We start from the raw sequence: 18,520 nt of genomic DNA on the forward strand, positions 1-18,520 counted from the left end.
TCACATTTGAGGTGACTTTAAGGGGCCTATGTGACAGAAAATACCCAAAATTGACACCATTTTAAAAACTGTACCCCTCAAATTGCTCAATGTGGAAGGAAATAATAAAAAGTTTACTTTTTCCAACAACATTGTTGCTTTAGCTCCAAATTTTTGATTTTCACAAGGGTGTCAGGTAAAAATTGACTGTACAATTTATTATGAAATTTCTCCTAAGTACACCGATATCCCATATGTGGACGAAAACTACTGTTTTAGCGCACAGCAGGGCTTGGAAGGGAAGGAACGACATTTGACTTTTGGAGTGCAAGACAGGCTGGAATAGGCCTTATTGCATTTGTGATGTGACTAAACAGTCCAAATCCCACACGAGTGACACCATTTTGGAAACTACACCCCTCAAGGAACTTATTTAGAGGTGTGGTGAGCACCTTGAACAAACAAGTGCTTCACAGAATTTTATATTTTTGAACTGTAAAAATTAAAAAAAATCCATTTTTCTTACATAATGTTGATTTAGCCCCAATTTTTTTATTTTTACTAGGGTAACCAGAGAAAATGAATCATAGAATTTGTTGTGCAATTTTTCCTGAGTACAAAAATGCCCCATATGTTAGGGAAAACTACTGTTTGGGCACATGGAAGGGCTCGGAAGGGAAAGATTGCTATTTGCAATTTCGATTTGGAATCTTATAACAGACACCATGACACATATGAAAAGCCCTTGACATGCCAAAACAGCAGGAACCACCACAAAGTGACTCCATTTTGAAAACTACACCTTTTGTGGAATTCATTTAGAGGAGACGTCAGCATTTTGAACCATCAGGTGATTTACAGAATTTTATATCGTGGGCTGAGTAAATATAACATTATAATGTTTTCAAATAAAACATTGCTTTTTTCCCAAGCGTTTAATTTTCATAAAAGATAATAGGAGAAAACAAGTTTTGCATATTGTTATGCAATTTTTCCTCAGTATGTCAATACGCCATATGTGGTTGGAAACTACTTTTGAGGCACAGTTTAAAGCTCAGAAGGGAAGGAGCGCAACATTAGAGTTCGGTTTTTGCTGTAATGGTTTGAGGATGCCATGTCATATTGGAAAAGCCCCTGAGGCCCTGAAAAACAGAGACCCCCCATAAGTCATGTCATTTTACAAACTATAGCCCTCAATGAATTAATCTAGGGGTGGAGTGAGCACATTAATACCACAGGAGCTTCACAGAATTTTATTCCATTGGGCGGTGAAGAAAAAATAATTACATTTTGTTCACTTAAACGAAAAAAGGTTTGGTACCGTGTTAGCCAGTTGAAAAATAATTGATTGCTCTCAGTGAGGCCTAAAACACACATCCGTGAAAACCACGTCCGTGTAAAACGGGCCATTTTTCGGGTCCGTTTTCCATTTTTTAGGTCCGTTTTTATGGTATGTGTGGCCTGCGTATGTATCCCGTATGCTAGCCGTATGTGCTTGTGAAATGTCCGTGTGTGCGTGTGAAACTTAGCTGACATGTGTTTGTGTTGTCCGTGTGGAATGTCCGTGTGTGATGCAAAATGTCGTTTACTACATGTCGGCAGACAGCAGACAGAGTAGCGCGATGAGAATGAACTTGGGTGAACTTCACCCGACTTCATTGTCATGCCGCAGCTCTGTCTCTGTGCCATGTACTGATTAGCGGTCACCTGTGAAGGATTCACCGGTGACCGCTAATCCCCCGAGTGACTGAAGTGTCCCCCCCTCTCTCATACTCACCGATCCCCGATCACCGGCGCTGCACGGCGTTCACACTGCTCCGGCGGCTTTTTCTAATTTGAAAAAGCCGGCCGCTCATTAATCAATCTCGTATTCCCTGCTTTCCCCGCCCACCAGCGCCTATGATTGGTTGCAGTGAGACACGCCCCCACGCTGAGTGACAGGTGTCTCACTGCACCCAATCACAGCAGCCGGTGGGCGTGTCACTATGGAGTATAGAAATAAATAAATAAATAATTAAAAAAAACGGCATGCGGTCCCCCCCAAATTTAATACCAGCCAGATAAAGCCATACGGCTGAAGGCTGGTATTCTCAGGATGGTGAGCTCCACGTTATGGGGAGCCCCCCAGCCTAACAATATCAGTCTGCAGCCGCCCAGAATGGCCGCATACATTAGATGCGACTGTTCTGGGACAGTACCCGGCCCTTCCCGATTTGCCCTGGTGCGTTGGCAAATCGGGGTAATAAGGAGTTATTGGCAGCCCATAGCTGCCAATAAGTCTGTCAGGTTTCCGGGTTTTCCAGTCCTCTTTTGAAAGAGCTTGCCCTTGGTTAACATGGAGTTTTATGTTCTGTTGCCCTACTTCCTGTCCAGCTGCTTAAAAGGCCGCCTCTAAGCCTAGTCCAGTGCCTGAGTATACTGCTTGCTGTGTGCTCCTGCTTTACTGCTGCTGCTACTTGATTACCTTTGGATCCTCCTGAAAATCTACCGACCGACTCTGGACCACACCCGGTTTCTTCAAACTGTGCCCGGACTCCGTCTGCCGTCTTTGGTCAGCACGTCTGCCCGGTTTCTTCCGGTTCGTAACCATTCTGGACTTTCATCCCGTACGGACACTTCTGGACTTTACCGCTTGCCCCTTGTGTCCCGGCTGCGGCGCATTTAGGCCTTCCGGGGTTGATTGCCGGACAGTCCCTGTATAGGGGTTCGCTCTGGTGGTCTCCCTGGGGGAGTCCGGTGCGTGGCCCCGGGAATTCCCTCCGCTCCGTTTCGGGAAGGTATTTCGTGTGTTTGTTCTGCTGTGTTTGTTCTGCTGTGTTTGTTCCGTTGTGTATCTACCGTGGTTACATATCATAAACATCTTGTACCACAAACTCGTCTCTGGCTGTCATTGCCCTAACGCTATCGAAATCCTCACAACATACAATAGTATCTGTCACGCTCCCCGGGTCCTCACCCCCGTTCCCCGGCTCACCTGCCACGCTCTCCGCTCCCCAGTCACCGGATTCCGTCCGTCCCAGGGCTCCGGGCCCCCGATCCCGGCGCCCGACAGCTTCCCTGGACCTGGCCGGCTCCCCTGCGTCCTCCTCGCAGCCTCCTTCCCTGGCTTCTGGCACCCGGGCGGCGCGCATGCGCATTAGGGCGCGCGCGCGGTCACTGACCCTTTCTTAAAGGGCCAGCGTCCATTAACAGGAAATGAGGTTGCACAGGTACAGGGTATATAGGGGGTCATTGTCCAAGGGGGCGGGGCCTGATCTTCGTGTTCCCTGAGCTAGGAGTCAGGTCTCTTGGTGTTTATGTGCCTGTACTCACCTATCTGTCTTTGTAGAGCCGTACCTGCCTCGCCATCCAGTCTGCCGTGTCCTGATCCCCGCACGCTGTCCGTCTGCCATCTGACAGTCCGTACCATCCCGGATCCCTGCGGTGACCCGTCATCTTGCTCCAGAGGTTCCGGACCCCGCCTGATATCACCTCGGCCTCCGAACCTGAGCTACGTCACCAAGACCACCTTCTGTGACTCCGTGGTCCCTGGGACTCCTCCGCTGCCTTCACTTGCACGGACTGTTCTACTGCCCATCAGTGCTTCAGCTGCCGGACTCCCTACCACCATCTCAGAGAGTTCGGTCCAGTGGATCCACCTCCTGGGTCTGCCCGACCGCCCGGCCGTGACAGTAAGATCAGGCCATGGATCCCGCTGCAGCACTAATGGCCCTGCAAGAGGAACTCCAACGCCAGCGTGAAGTCCAGACCCGCATGCTGCAATTCATGACCTCCGTGGACACCCGCCTGTACACATTACAAGCATCAATGACGCCTGCGGCACCCAGGTCCCCCGCCAGGCAAGCCATGGCCCCCGCACCAGTGGCAACCTCGTCAGATGCTTCCCGACTCCGTTTGGCGTCACCTCCTCGTTATGCTGGAGATCCCAAGACCTGCAGGGGCTTCATAAATCAATGTTCCCTTCATTTCACGCAGCTGCCACATCTGTTCGCCTCCGACCAAGCCAAGGTCGCCTTTATAATGTCCCACCTAGAGGGCGAGGCGCTGGCGTGGATGAACCCCTTGTGGGAGAAGGAGGACCCCATGACCAAGGATCTTCAACAGTTCCTGCAGGCATTCCGCAGCACCTTTGACGAGCCGGGACGCGCTTCTGCCTCTGCTTCATCACTCCTCCGCCTACGTCAAGGAACACTGACGGTGGGCCAATACGCCATCCGTTTTCGCACTGTGGCTTCAGAACTCGGGTGGAATAATGAGGCCCTAACAGCCGCCTTCTGGGAGGGACTCTCGAGTCGCATCAAGGATGAGTTGGCGGGTCGGGACGTGCCCTCCACCCTAGATGCCCTGATTGCCCTAGCAACTCGTGTGGACATACGTTTTCAGGAGCGCTCCAAAGAGCTATCTCGTGAGAGACGCCCGTTACGGCATTCATCTCCTCCTCAGAAGCCCTCCGTACCTCAGTCATCAACAGCTGGGAGTCCCGTCCACGAGCCCATGCAGATTGACCGAGTGCGTCAGTCTGCACAACGTAGAGCAGAGCGGCTTGCCAAGGGTCTCTGCTTTTACTGCGGTGAGGGCACACACCTCCTCCGTTCCTGTCCGGAAAGGCCGGGAAACTCCAAAGCCTAGGGTTGGTAGGAGAGGCCACCCTAGGTGCTGGGACTCTCTCTGATCCGGTCACATGGACCATGCAAGTGACAACGGGAGAGACGCGGTTCACGGCTGAGGCCTATCTTGATTCCGGGGCAGCAGGCAATTTCATCCAGCAAGCCACCGTGGACAAATACCAGGTGCCTGTTATCCCACTCAACAAGCCCCTGGTGATTGCCTCTGTGGATGGGAGACCCCTTTCTGACACCATCTCCTGGACCACCAGGCCGGTTGAACTGCGCATCGGTGCTCTTCACACCGAGAACATCGCCTTCTACGTCCTTCCGCACATGTCCCATCAGATCCTGCTGGGCCTTCCATGGTTACGGACTCACGAACCATCAGTCAGCTGGGGCACTGGCGAAATCACCCGCTGGGGTGCTTCGTGTCATGAGAGATGCCTAAAATCCACACAACCCATCCGACGACCTCCGGTTCCTGAGAACCTACCGGGGCTGCCCTCGGCTTATTGGTCCTTTGCTGATGTCTTTGATAAAAAAGAATCCGAGGTACTGCCGCCACATCGCCCCTACGATTGTGCCATCGACCTGCTCCCTGGAACAACGCCACCACGAGGACGGATATATCCTTTATCTCCAGCCGAAACAAGGGCTATGTCGACTTACATCTCAGAGAGCCTGGCTAGGGGATTCATTCGGAGATCCTCCTCTCCTGCTGGAGCAGGTTTCTTCTTTGTCAAGAAAAAAGAGGGCGATTTACGTCCCTGCATCGACTACCGGGGTCTGAATCAGATCACTGTTAAGAACAAGTACCCTCTGCCGCTCATCCCCGAATTGTTTGACCGGCTTAGAGGAGCTCGTCTGTTCACCAAGCTGGATCTTCGGGGTGCTTACAATCTGGTGCGCATCCGCTCTGGTGACGAATGGAAGACCGCGTTTAATACGCGCGATGGACATTATGAGTACTGCGTGATGCCCTTCGGCCTGTGTAACGCTCCTGCCGTCTTCCAAGAACTGGTGAACGACGTGTTCCGAGACCTCCTCTACACCTGTGTGGTAGTATATCTAGATGACATCCTTGTCTTCTCTCCGGACCTCCCAACCCACAGAGAGCACGTACAGCTGGTTCTACGACGACTAAGAGAGAACCGTCTGTACGCAAAGTATGAGAAGTGTGTCTTTGAGCAGTCTTCTCTCCCCTTTCTGGGGTACATCATCTCTGAGACTGGACTGCAGATGGATCCCAAGAAGGTCTCCGCCATTCTCAACTGGCCTCCCCCTTCTGGACTGAAGGCAATCCAACGCTTCCTGGGATTCGCCAACTACTACCGCCAATTCGTCCCTCACTTCTCTGCTCTGACTGCTCCACTTTCCGCTTTGACTAAGAAAGAGGCAAATCCAAAGGACTGGTCGCCTGCGGCCGACGCCGCGTTTGGCTCTTTGAAGCGGGCTTTTGCTTCCTCGCCTGTACTTCACCGTCCGGAGTTGAACCGCCAGTTCACCTTGGAGGTGGATGCCTCCTCCTCAGGAGCCGGAGCAGTGCTCATGCAGAAGTCCTCCTCCGGGAAGATGGTGACTTGCGGATTCTTCTCCAAGGGCTTCTCAGCGCCTGAACGCAACTATACCATCGGGGACCGAGAGCTCTTGGCAGTCAAACTGGCACTGGAGGAATGGCGCTACCTCCTGGAAGGTGCAGTGTATCCCGTGATCATCTACACGGACCACAAGAACCTAGAATACCTGCGGTCCGCTCAGCGACTGAACCCACGGCAAGCCAGGTGGTCCTTATTCTTTGCCAGGTTCGACTTTCAGCTTCACTTCCGACCCGCGGACAAGAATGTACGCGCTGATGCCTTGTCCAGGTCTTTCATGCCCATGGAGCAGGAGGAAGAGACTACCCAACCCATCATCTGTCCTAGCAACATCATTCCGGTGGCCCCTGTCACCCTAGCCCAGATACCGCCCGGGAAGACCTATGTCTCCGATACCGACAGGCAAAAAGTGTTACACTGGGGTCATGCCTCAAAAACAGCCGGGCATGCTGGTCAGAAGAGAACATGGGGTGCGATTGTACGCCATTACTGGTGGCCATCCCTTCGCACGGACGTCGCTGCTTTTGTCTCTGCCTGCTCCTCCTGTGCCAGGAACAAGACGCCCAAACACTTGCCCCATGGCCGTCTTCTGCCTTTACCGATACCCTCAGTCCCGTGGCAACACATAGCAATGGACTTTATTACGGACTTGCCATTATCCTCCGGGCACACAGTCATATGGGTCGTGGTTGATCGATTCTCCAAAATGGCCCACTTCGTTCCTATGGCCGGACTGCCCTCTGCTCAGGAACTCGCGGAAGCCTATATACATCACATCTTCCGCTTGCATGGCTTTCCATCCCACATAGTGTCCGACAGAGGAACTCAGTTCACCTCCCGCTTCTGGAGGGCTCTATGCAAACATCTGGGAGTGACTCTGGACTTTTCTTCTTCTTACCATCCTCAGTCTAACGGCCAAGTGGAGAGGGTCAATCAAATCGTGACCTCATACCTACGTCACTATGTCAACGCCCATCACGACGACTGGTCCTCGCTTCTGCCTTGGGCTGAATTCTCCCATAACCACCACGTCAGTGAGTCATCCTCCGAATCTCCCTTCCATGTTGTTTACGGACTCCAGCCCGCCGTCCCATTGCCTATATCCCCTTCATCGGATGTCCCGGCTGCTGATACTGCAGTTCGTGACTTTGCTACCATTTGGGACTCTGTCAAAGCGTCCCTTGGGCGCGCTTCCCAGCGGATGAAGAAACACGCTGACAAGAGACGTCTGGATCCTCCGTGTTTCTCTCCTGGTGACCTGGTCTGGCTTGCTTCCCAGTACATCCGATTGAAGATACCTTCCTACAAGCTGGGTCCTCGCTACATCGGGCCGTTTAAGGTCCTCAGCAAGATCAATGAGGTATCCTACAAGCTACAGCTCCCGGCCACGATGAGGATACCCAACTCCTTCCACGTCTCTCTGCTCAAGCCGGTTGTCCTTGGTCCCTTCTCCGCTGCTGCCAGTCCGGCCCCTCCTCCTATTGCCGATGGTGACATCTATGCGGTAAGGGATATCGTGGCCATGAAGACCGTACGAGGTCGACAGTTCTTCCTGGTGGACTGGGAAGGGTATGGTCCTGAGGATAGGTCTTGGGAACCCAGGGAGAACGTGGGCACTCCTCTTATCCGTGCCTTCATGTCCCGGTTGCGGGGAGGGGGGCGTGGGGGGGGGGGGTACTGTCACGCTCCCCGGGTCCTCACCCCCGTTCCCCGGCTCACCTGCCACGCTCTCCGCTCCCCAGTCACCGGATTCCGTCCGTCCCAGGGCTCCGGGCCCCCGATCCCGGCGCCCGACAGCTTCCCTGGACCTGGCCGGCTCCCCTGCGTCCTCCTCGCAGCCTCCTTCCCTGGCTTCTGGCACCCGGGCGGCGCGCATGCGCATTAGGGCGCGCGCGCGGTCACTGACCCTTTCTTAAAGGGCCAGCGTCCATTAACAGGAAATGAGGTTGCACAGGTACAGGGTATATAGGGGGTCATTGTCCAAGGGGGCGGGGCCTGATCTTCGTGTTCCCTGAGCTAGGAGTCAGGTCTCTTGGTGTTTATGTGCCTGTACTCACCTATCTGTCTTTGTAGAGCCGTACCTGCCTCGCCATCCAGTCTGCCGTGTCCTGATCCCCGCACGCTGTCCGTCTGCCATCTGACAGTCCGTACCATCCCGGATCCCTGCGGTGACCCGTCATCTTGCTCCAGAGGTTCCGGACCCCGCCTGATATCACCTCGGCCTCCGAACCTGAGCTACGTCACCAAGACCACCTTCTGTGACTCCGTGGTCCCTGGGACTCCTCCGCTGCCTTCACTTGCACGGACTGTTCTACTGCCCATCAGTGCTTCAGCTGCCGGACTCCCTACCACCATCTCAGAGAGTTCGGTCCAGTGGATCCACCTCCTGGGTCTGCCCGACCGCCCGGCCGTGACAGTATCACATTATACTCAGGCCAAAAGAGGATTTCGCTGGGGCAATGACTGAGACACGAGGAGTAGATCAGCTCTTTTCTATGATTAACTCCTTGCAGCAGGAGATGGAGGTGGTGCAGACTAAACTTAGAGATGTGGAGGCACAGCTGGGCTATGATCACCAGGTACTGGGTCCGGCTATACAGGACTTGCAAGTCAGAGTGGAGGCTCAGGAAGCCGGCCCCACTACGTCCGTATCAGCTGCCGGTATGCCTAGGTTACCCCCATTTCGTTTCAATGGTGACCGTAGTCAGTTTCGTGGATTTGTGAACCAATGTATACTGTTTTTTGATGTACATGCCGATTATTACCGTTCTGACCGGTCCAAAGTGTTATGTATAATTATGTTATTAACCTCACGAGCACTGGCTTGGGCTAATCCTATGATAGAGAACCGGGACATCCGTTTAAATCACCTAGATGATTTTCTGACCGCAATGGCGCAGATGTTTGATGATCCGAATCGCCGTGCTACCGCTGAATCGGCTCTCCTTTCCTTACGTCAGGGAAAGCGTTCTGTCGTTGAATACGCCACTGAATTTAAGAGGTTAGTGGTAGACACCGACTGGGGAAACAATGCATTATTGTCTGTTTTCAGAAAGGGGTTGTCCGGTACCATCAAGGACGAGTTAGCTCGTTCTGAATCTCCAGGGGATTTTGAACTGTTTCTCCAGCACTGTGTGCGTATTGATACCCGCTTGACGGAACGTAGACAGGAAAAATGGGCAGCTGTAAACCGTGTAAACAACTTTGCATTTCCTTCCAGAGAACCCGCTCTCAGGACGCCACGGGAGGCCGAGGACGTTCCTATGCAAGTGGACTCTCTGCAAAAGCGAGAGACCAATGAACGTCGCGAACACCGGCTCAGTGAGCGTTTGTGTTTCTATTGCGGTCAATCGGACCATTTTTTGATCGACTGCCCGAAACGTCCGAATCGCCCAAATAAGGTATTGGCAGCCATGGCAGAGTGTGACAACACGGACGCAGAGTCCGATATCTCTGAGGCAAGTGGACACTTGGATGCGGTATTTCCCTTGACTGTAATGTCAACCTCACCGAAGGACTCGGAAGGGAAATATACCCATTGCTCGCTCCCCATTCAGATCCGGTGGGAGGGACAGCTAATACCTACCTCTGCAATGATAGATTCTGGGGCAGGGGGAAATTTCATGGACTCCTCTTTTGCCAGGAAACACGGTATCCGGACTCAGCAAAGAGCCTCACCGGTTACCATGGAGACGGTAGACGGATCTCCGTTAATCTCTGGACCAGTTGATCGGGAAACCGTACCGCTAGAATGCGTCATGAAGCCAGGTCAGCAGGAGACCCTTGTTTTCATGCTAATTTCTTCTCCTCATTTTCCGATTATTTTAGGTATTCCGTGGCTACGGTCTACAAATCCGGTCATCGATTGGGAAACTAAGGAAATATCCTTCCCACCGCAGAGTATTCCGACCATTAGTCCAACTGTTCCGGTTCCAGTAACACCGAATGCGGAGGGCACTGTACAGGTACCTGTTCTACCCCCGGTGTATAACGACTTTGCGGACATATGCGACAAAAGAAAAGCCGATCGGCTTCCCCCGCATAGACCGTATGATTGCCCCATAGACTTACTCCCAGGGGCGGAGATCCCGTTTGGTCATGTCTACCCGTTGGCGGCACCTGAGCTAGAAGCACTAAAAAACTACATTGATGAAAGTCTAGCTAAGGGATTTATTCGTCCGTCTACCTCACCAGCAGGGGCACCCATCTTTTTTGTGAAAAAGAAAGAGGGGACTCTAAGACCCTGTATTGACTACCGGGAACTGAATAAAATAACCATCCGGAACCGGTATCCGTTACCATTGATTCCTGAGCTATTGGAGAGGGTCCAACAGGCAAAAATCTTCACCAAATTGGACCTCAGTGGGGCATACAATCTACTCCGCATACGTCCCGGAGACGAGTGGAAGACCGCGTTCCGATGTCGGTATGGACATTTTGAGTACCTAGTGATGCCTTTTGGACTTTGTAACGCTCCCGCGGCTTTCCAACATCTAGTTAACGATATTTTTAGGGATATCATGGACCAATTCATGGTGATTTATCTGGACGATATCCTAATCTTTTCTGATTCCCAACAGGAACACCAGGAGCACGTCAAGACCGTACTTACCCGGCTGAGGGAAAACCACCTGTACATCAAACTGGAGAAATGCGAATTCCATTGCTCACAGATACAATTCTTAGGTTATGTCATCTCTCCTCAGGGACTGAACATGGAGTCTGGCAAAATACAAGCAATTCTAGACTGGCCGGAACCGGGAAACATCAAAGAGGTACAATGCTTTGTCGGTTTTGCCAACTTTTACCGACGTTTTATCCGTAATTTTTCAGAGTTCGTTCGTCCCATCACTCTGTTAACCAAGAAAGGACAGAAGTTTGTGTGGTCCGCCCAGGCCCAGGAAGCCTTCCATCGTCTCAAGGTTTGTTTTACCTCAGCGCCTATATTGGTACATCCGAATCCCGCACTTCCCTTTATCGTGGAAGTCGACGCTTCCGACTACGCATTAGGGGCCATCCTTTCTCAAAGGACTGGGGACAAGAGTCTCTTACATCCGTGTGCTTTCTTTTCCCGCCGGTTGTCCCCTGCAGAAAGGAACTATGACATTGCGGACAAAGAATTGTTAGCGATTATTTCCGCTTTCAAGGAATGGAGACACCACTTACAGGGAGCCGCGCAGCAAGTGATAGTACTCACAGATCATCGTAATCTGGAATTTCTTAAGTCTGCCAGGTGCCTGTCTCCACGGCAAGCCCGTTGGAGCCTATTCCTTAACCAGTTCAATTTTGTCGTTACATACCGTCCAGGTTCACGTAATGGGAAAGCCGATGCCTTGTCCCGAATCCACGCCGTGGACCCCGTCTCAGACCGTGTTATCGGATGCCAATTTCGTTGGAGTAATCCAGGACCAGGACTTGTGGAAGGACATCAAGCTGGCCTATGATGGTGACGTATTTCTTGCTGCCCCCCCGAATGATGTAACTCTTGTTCTTCGGAATGGTGTGTGGTTGAGAGAGCGACGCATTTATGTCCCGGAGGCCGTAAGACTTCGAGTTCTCAAGTTGGTCCATGACTCCGTGTTGGCTGGTCATAGGGGGGTACAGAAGACGCAGGAATTTCTGAACCGTTTTTTCTGGTGGTCTACCTGTTTAAAGGACGTAAAGGACTATGTCCACTCATGTGTGGTTTGTGCCCGGTGCAAGGTCCCTCGTGTGGCTCCTACAGGACTCCTCCAACCGTTACCCGTGCCATCTCGCCCTTGGGGGTCTATCTCAATGGATTTTATTGTGGAGTTGCCCGTCTCAGACGGTCACAATACCATTTTAGTGGTGGTGGATCGGTTGACTAAAGCTGCTCACTTTATTCCGTGTGCCGGTCTTCCCTCAGCCGCAGAGACAGTGGATTTGGTTATCCAGAACGTATTCCGATTGCATGGGGTACCAGACGAGATCATCTCTGACCGGGGCGTGCAGTTCACGTCTAGGTTCTGGAAGGGGTTTTGTACGGCACTCCAGATTGATGTCTGTTTGTCTTCTGCATACCATCCTCAGACAAATGGGCAAACCGAACGGACTAATCAAACCCTGGAACAATACCTTCGCTGTTATGTCAGCCATCTGCAGGACGATTGGTTGAAGATGCTTCTGTTGGCGGAGTTCTCGTATAACAACACTCAGAGCAGCTCCACTAAGGTAACGCCCTTCTTTGCTAACTTGGGTTACCATCCGACTATTTTGCCTAGGTCACCGGTTGCGGTCTCAGTGCCTGCGGTGGAGGACAGATTGACCGAGCTACGACAAAATCTGGAGGTTCTGAAGGACACTGTGGCTACAGCTCAGGAGCGTTACAAGAGGTCGGCAGACGCTCACCGGAAACCGGCACCCATGTATAAGGTAGGGGACTCTGTATGGTTATCCACCAAGAACCTGAGATTGGGTGTCCCTTCGCAGAAGCTGGGACAAAAATTCATCGGTCCGTTCAAGATCACCGGGATCGTGAGCCCTGTGGCCTGTCGGCTGCGGTTACCGCACCATCTAAAGGTACACCCGGTCTTTCATGTTTCTCTCCTCAAATCCGTCTCTCCCAATACGTTTCATGGTCGTGTCGTGCCTCCTCCTCCGCCTGTGATGGTCGACGGCGAGGAGCAGTTCGTGGTTGAGGACATTATTGACTCCCGGCTCCATCGTCGTCGGCTTCAGTATCTGGTACGTTGGCAGGGGTACGCCCCCGAGGACGATTCCTGGGAACCGGTGGGTAACATTCGAGCACCCCGGAAGATCGCTCAGTTTCATCGACGGTACCCGGACAAGCCGGGCCCTGACCCGTCCTGAGGCCGTTTCTGGGGGGGGGAGTAATGTCAGGTTTCCGGGTTTTCCAGTCCTCTTTTGAAAGAGCTTGCCCTTGGTTAACATGGAGTTTTATGTTCTGTTGCCCTACTTCCTGTCCAGCTGCTTAAAAGGCCGCCTCTAAGCCTAGTCCAGTGCCTGAGTATACTGCTTGCTGTGTGCTCCTGCTTTACTGCTGCTGCTACTTGATTACCTTTGGATCCTCCTGAAAATCTACCGACCGACTCTGGACCACACCCGGTTTCTTCAAACTGTGCCCGGACTCCGTCTGCCGTCTTTGGTCAGCACGTCTGCCCGGTTTCTTCCGGTTCGTAACCATTCTGGACTTTCATCCCGTACGGACACTTCTGGACTTTACCGCTTGCCCCTTGTGTCCCGGCTGCGGCGCATTTAGGCCTTCCGGGGTTGATTGCCGGACAGTCCCTGTATAGGGGTTCGCTCTGGTGGTCTCCCTGGGGGAGTCCGGTGCGTGGCCCCGGGAATTCCCTCCGCTCCGTTTCGGTATTTCGTGTGTTTGTTCTGCTGTGTTTGTTCTGCTGTGTTTGTTCTGCTGTGTTTGTTCTGCTGTGTTTGTTCTGCTGTGTTTGTTCTGCTGTGTTTGTTCTGCTGTGTTTGTTCTGCTGTGTTTGTTCTGCTGTGTTTGTTCTGCTGTGTTTGTTCTGCTGTGTTTGTTCTGCTGTGTTTGTTCTGCTGTGTTTGTTCTGCTGTGTTTGTTCTGCTGTGTTTGTTCTGCTGTGTTTGTTCCGTTGTTTATCTACCGTGGTTACATATCATAAACATCTTGTACCACAAACTCGTCTCTGGCTGTCATTGCCCTAACGCTATCGAAATCCTCACAACATACAATAGTATCACAAAGTCCTAGATTAATCATGTCAGGCGTCTCCCCGAGATACCTTCCATGATTGATCTGTAAATTACAGTAAATAAACACACACAACTGAAAAATCCTTTATTAGAAATAACAAACACAAACACATTCCCTGGTTCACCAATTTAATCAGCCCCAAAAAGCCCTCCATGTCCGGCGTACTCCAAGATGGTCCAGCGTCACTTCCAGCTCTGCTGCATGAAGGTGACCGGAGCAGCAGAAGAAACCGTCGCTCCTGTCACCTCCACGCAGCAAATGAAGAGAGCCACGTGATCAGCTGTGCTGTCACTGAGGTTACCTGGATCCAGCGGTGGATGCAGCGGTGGCCGCGGGTAACCTCAGTGACAGCTCAGCTGATTGCGCTACTCACCGCCGCTCCGGTCAGCTCCACGCAGCAACTGAGGTGAGTAGCGCAATGAGCTACTCACCTCAGTTCCAAGAGGAACTTATCCTTGCAATGTAAAGAGTTGCAAAACCTGCACTCGTGTAGAGACCAAAGACCGGAAACAGATCTCTGTAAGGGCACCAGCTCTCTGATCCTACATGGATATTGGGACAATAAAAGTTTCACACCACTAATCAAAGGTAATTAAGGATTCACTCTCTAAAGGCCACGTCTCACTAAGCAACATCGCTAGCGACATTGCTGCTGAGTCACGGTTTTTGTGACGCAACAGCGATCTTGCTAGCAATGTCGCTTTGTGTGACATCCAGCAATGACCTGGCCCCTGCTGTGAGGTCGCCGGTCGTTGCTGAATGTCCTGGACCATTTTTTGGTCGTTGCTCTCCTGCTGTGAAGCACACATCGCTGTGTTTTACAGTGAGACAGCAACGATCTGAATGTGCAGGGAGCCGGCTTCTGCAGATGCTGGTAACCAAGGTACACATCGGGTAACCAAGCAAATTGTTTTGCTTGGTTACCCGATATTTACCTTGGTTACCAGCGTCCGCAGCTTCTAGAAGCCGTCTCCCTGCTCCCTGCACACGTAGCCAAGGTACACATCAGGTAACTATAGCTTATATATAAGCAAAGCGCTTTGCTTAGTAACCCGATATGTACTATGGTTACCAAGCACAGCGTCGTAAAACGGGTCGCTGGTGGCTGGTGGCTGATTTCTGAATGCTGTGGAGTTCTGCCTGATTGACAGCTCACCAGCGACCATGTAGCGACGTTCCAGCAATCCCTGCCAGGTCAGATCGCTGGTGGGATCGCTCAGATCGCTGGTGGGATCGCTCGAGCGTCGCTAAGTGTGACGGTACCTTAAGGTTAGTGTTTATTTAAATGTCCCTTTACTCTACCATGCCTCGGCGAGCGTCTTCTCCAGCAGTGGAGGCGTGAAAGCCGAAGCTCCGCCCCTGAAGAGGAGGTGCTGAGAAAAGACCAAGGGGGACGCGGATGGAGAGATGCTGGCGTCCTCGGGCTGGAGCGCAGGAGTGCCCGCCACCGGAGCATCTAAGCTCTAGGGGAACCGAGGAGGAGTAGCCTTTGAAGATTGCAGCCCGGGTGAGCTCCCCGCCGGGACCGCTGCTTGGCTGGAGCGGGAGCTGGGCCGTTTTCTGCTTGAAGGTGAGGGTACAGAGCTTGCAGCAGCTGCTGGATTGGAAGGCGGAGATGCGCAGAATGGTTGCCGTGGTGTGGGCCCGCGAGCAAGGGGCTGCTACGGCCGTGCCGCGTCGCGATCAGGCCACCCAAACTCCTGAACCAGCCTTGATTGCATGGCAGCCGGGGGCCAGTACCGCAGCAGGAGGTCCAGAGAGAGTGCAGCTGATGGAAGAGGGGGTCCTGAGCACGCTGCCCCCGCCACCGTTCCCAACGGCGATCAGTGGTTCTGGACTGCACTGCCTATGGAAGGAGAACCCGATGTACCGTCCGGTCCCCGAGTGGGCCGACCCCCTGCGGTGGTAGCCACCCCAAAGTCAGCGGTCCCTCTGTTGCACCATTGTCCCCGTTGGGACCACCAGTACCGTTACCTGTTACATGATAAAAGTAATCAACCGAAGATGTCACCTGATTGTCAACTGTGATTGAACCGGCCGTTGCCGGCAAGTTGTCCCCGTAGGGACCCATTGTTACTGTGCATAAGGAACTGCTTATGGACATGCCTGAGAACTCGCAGGGCAACCACAAACTAGTGGAAATGTAAATCAGTTGGCATGTTTCCGTAGCCGCCTCTGGAGAGGCAGATTGGAGGAAGGGCCCGCAGTAGAGTAGGCTGGGGCCCGGCCACCACCGGGACCGGTGGCCATCCTCAGGGGGTCAGGGGTCCCCCTGGACGTGGGGTCCCCTGAAGTGACCGTAGGGTACGAAACACCGTACCCGTTCCCGCTCGGGCAGCCTGATCAGGACTGGGGTCAAGGGGTGCTGCCCACTTCTTAGGGGCAGCATCAGGGCCAGGTTGTTTGGGTGGGAGAGCGGAAGCCGTCCGTTTTAATAATTATGTCTACCGTTTGTAACGTTAAAGTACCATGCCTCCCGTTAAGGGAAGAATCCATAAAAAGAAAATGGTTTGTTGAATATTTTTCATGTGTTTTTCTACCTTTTACAGTTGAAAAATAAAACCGGTGATGGACGGGCAGCCCGCGGACGGTCTGCATTTAACCAAGGGGGAATGTGGTGCCCTAGACTAGCCAGGTCGTCACAGGGACAACAACACAACACCCCCCCACCCCAAGATAGGCACATCAGCCAGACACAAATCCTTGTTGCCTCCCTCCAGGGGCTGATGTCCACACCAGGTGGGGTGGAGCCAGGCGGTTGGCCCCACCCACTGAGGAGTTCACAGTCCTGGAGGCGGGAAAAGGAAGGGAATAGTAGTTGAGTGGAGTTGAGTGAAGGAAGTGGTAGTGAAGGAGCAAGACTGATCGTGTCCAGGTACGTGGCCCGGGCACCGAGAGCAAGGTTGGCAGACTGCAGGAGAGGCCGATCGACGTGGAACCGTAGGACCGGGGTCGGGCGTTGGCCCGCCGGTACCGAACCGGGGAGCGAAGTGAAGCCAGCACAAACCGGCAGGCCCTGCGGACCCCGACCAGGCTTGGAGTCGCCGTTAAACAGGTCAAATCCGTTAGTGACCGGAACCCCAGGGGTTTCCTAGCAGCCAAGACCCGATTGAAGGCAACCGTCCAAACAGGAAAAGGGAAATACAGCTACTGCCACAGCTAGAGTTCCCAGGGCCAGAGCCTGCGGGCAAAAGGGCTTCTCCGGCGCATATCCACGCTGGGGAGCGGGTTACCGGTGGGAAGCCATCGGAACCGAACACACACACAAAACGTGCAGGAAAAGGCAGCCACCACCAACCGTCCGGGAGGAGCCACAGCAGCCGGCTGCGGGACCCGTCCATCCAGCCGTTTGTTTTACCAGAGACTCTGCCTCCATTTGTGGCTGAGTGAGTACTACCGTGCCGTCCGGCACCGCGCTGCGCAGTCCAAGCGCCCCCCTGCACCTTGCCAACCCTGCCTCCCCGTCACCTCACCGGGCCCAGGGACCACCAACCCCTACCCACGGAGGGGGAAACAACATCCCAGCTGCTCCCTGCCATCGCTCCCGGGATCCCCGTCAACAGCAGCGGTGGTGTCCAACCTCACCACAACCCGTGGGTGGCGTCACGGACCAAATCCCCCTTTCACTCACGGGCGAGGAGCGCCGCTCGAGTCCCCGGATCCGGCCCACCGCTCGAGCCACCGAGCAGCCGCAGCAACGCCGGACCCGAGCGCCAGCGAGAGCGCAGCAGCAACGGCGTCCTCCCCGCCAGCGACATATATATTTGTGTTTCTTCAGATACTTTGTAATACCATGCCTGATGAAGAGACCTGAGAAGTCTCAAAAGCTTGACTGTAACATAATTTATTTTATTTTAGTTAGCCATTAAAAGGTATCAGAACTGCAAGATTATAATTTTGTTTCTCTCACTGAGAGCAATCAATCATTTTGTACATTAAAATGTTGTTTAGCACAATGTTTTTAAAAATTTTTTAAAGGGCTAAAAAAACAGAATGGACCACGCAGTTTGTTGTGCAATTTCTCCTGAGTACACGAGTACCACATATGTGGTCAGGAACAACTTTTCAGCCACTGTGCAAAGTTCAGAAGGGAAGGAGCGCCATATTATAGAGCAGATTTTGCTGTTATGTATTGTGGGTGCAATGTCATATTGGCAGAGCCCCTGAGGTGCCAGAACAAAAGAACCCCCCATTTAGTGATCCCATTTCACAAACTACATCCCTTAATAAATTAATATAGGTGTAATGATCTTATTGACACCACAGATATATCAGGAAATTTTATACCGTGGCAATATGTACTGTTTAGCGACATGACGAAACTCAGAGGAGCACTGTTAGACTTATGGCGCACAGATTTTTCTAGAATAATTTTCAGACTCCATATACAGAGCCCGTAAGTGTCAGAAAATCACAAACCTCCTCAAGTGGCCCCATTTTGGAAATGACACTCTTTTGGGAATTAAAGGGAACCTGTCACCTGAATTTTCGCTATGAAACTAAAATAATCCCCTTCTGCAGCTCCTGGGCTGCGTTCTAGAAAGGTTCATCTTGCTACTAGCCCCCATTTCAGACCTAAATAAACACTTTATAAAATCTTACCTTTTGGTATGCTAATGAGCTTT

The 18,520-nt window shown here is 52.5% G+C and overlaps 2 protein-coding genes across 2 annotated transcripts in view; one reads left to right on the forward strand and one right to left on the reverse strand.

Annotated features, from left to right (window-relative positions):
• The window catches only part of NCKAP1L (NCK associated protein 1 like), a 418,971-nt gene that overhangs the window by 328,741 nt on the left and 71,710 nt on the right, over positions 1-18,520 (reverse strand). The gene's annotated exons all lie outside the window — the stretch shown is intronic.
• Positions 1-18,520, forward strand: part of LOC142292075 (protein D7-like) — a 169,287-nt gene that overhangs the window by 22,817 nt on the left and 127,950 nt on the right. The gene's annotated exons all lie outside the window — the stretch shown is intronic.

Source organism: Anomaloglossus baeobatrachus, chromosome 2 (assembly GCF_048569485.1).
Source record: "Anomaloglossus baeobatrachus isolate aAnoBae1 chromosome 2, aAnoBae1.hap1, whole genome shotgun sequence".
Lineage (NCBI taxonomy): Eukaryota > Metazoa > Chordata > Amphibia > Anura > Aromobatidae > Anomaloglossus > Anomaloglossus baeobatrachus.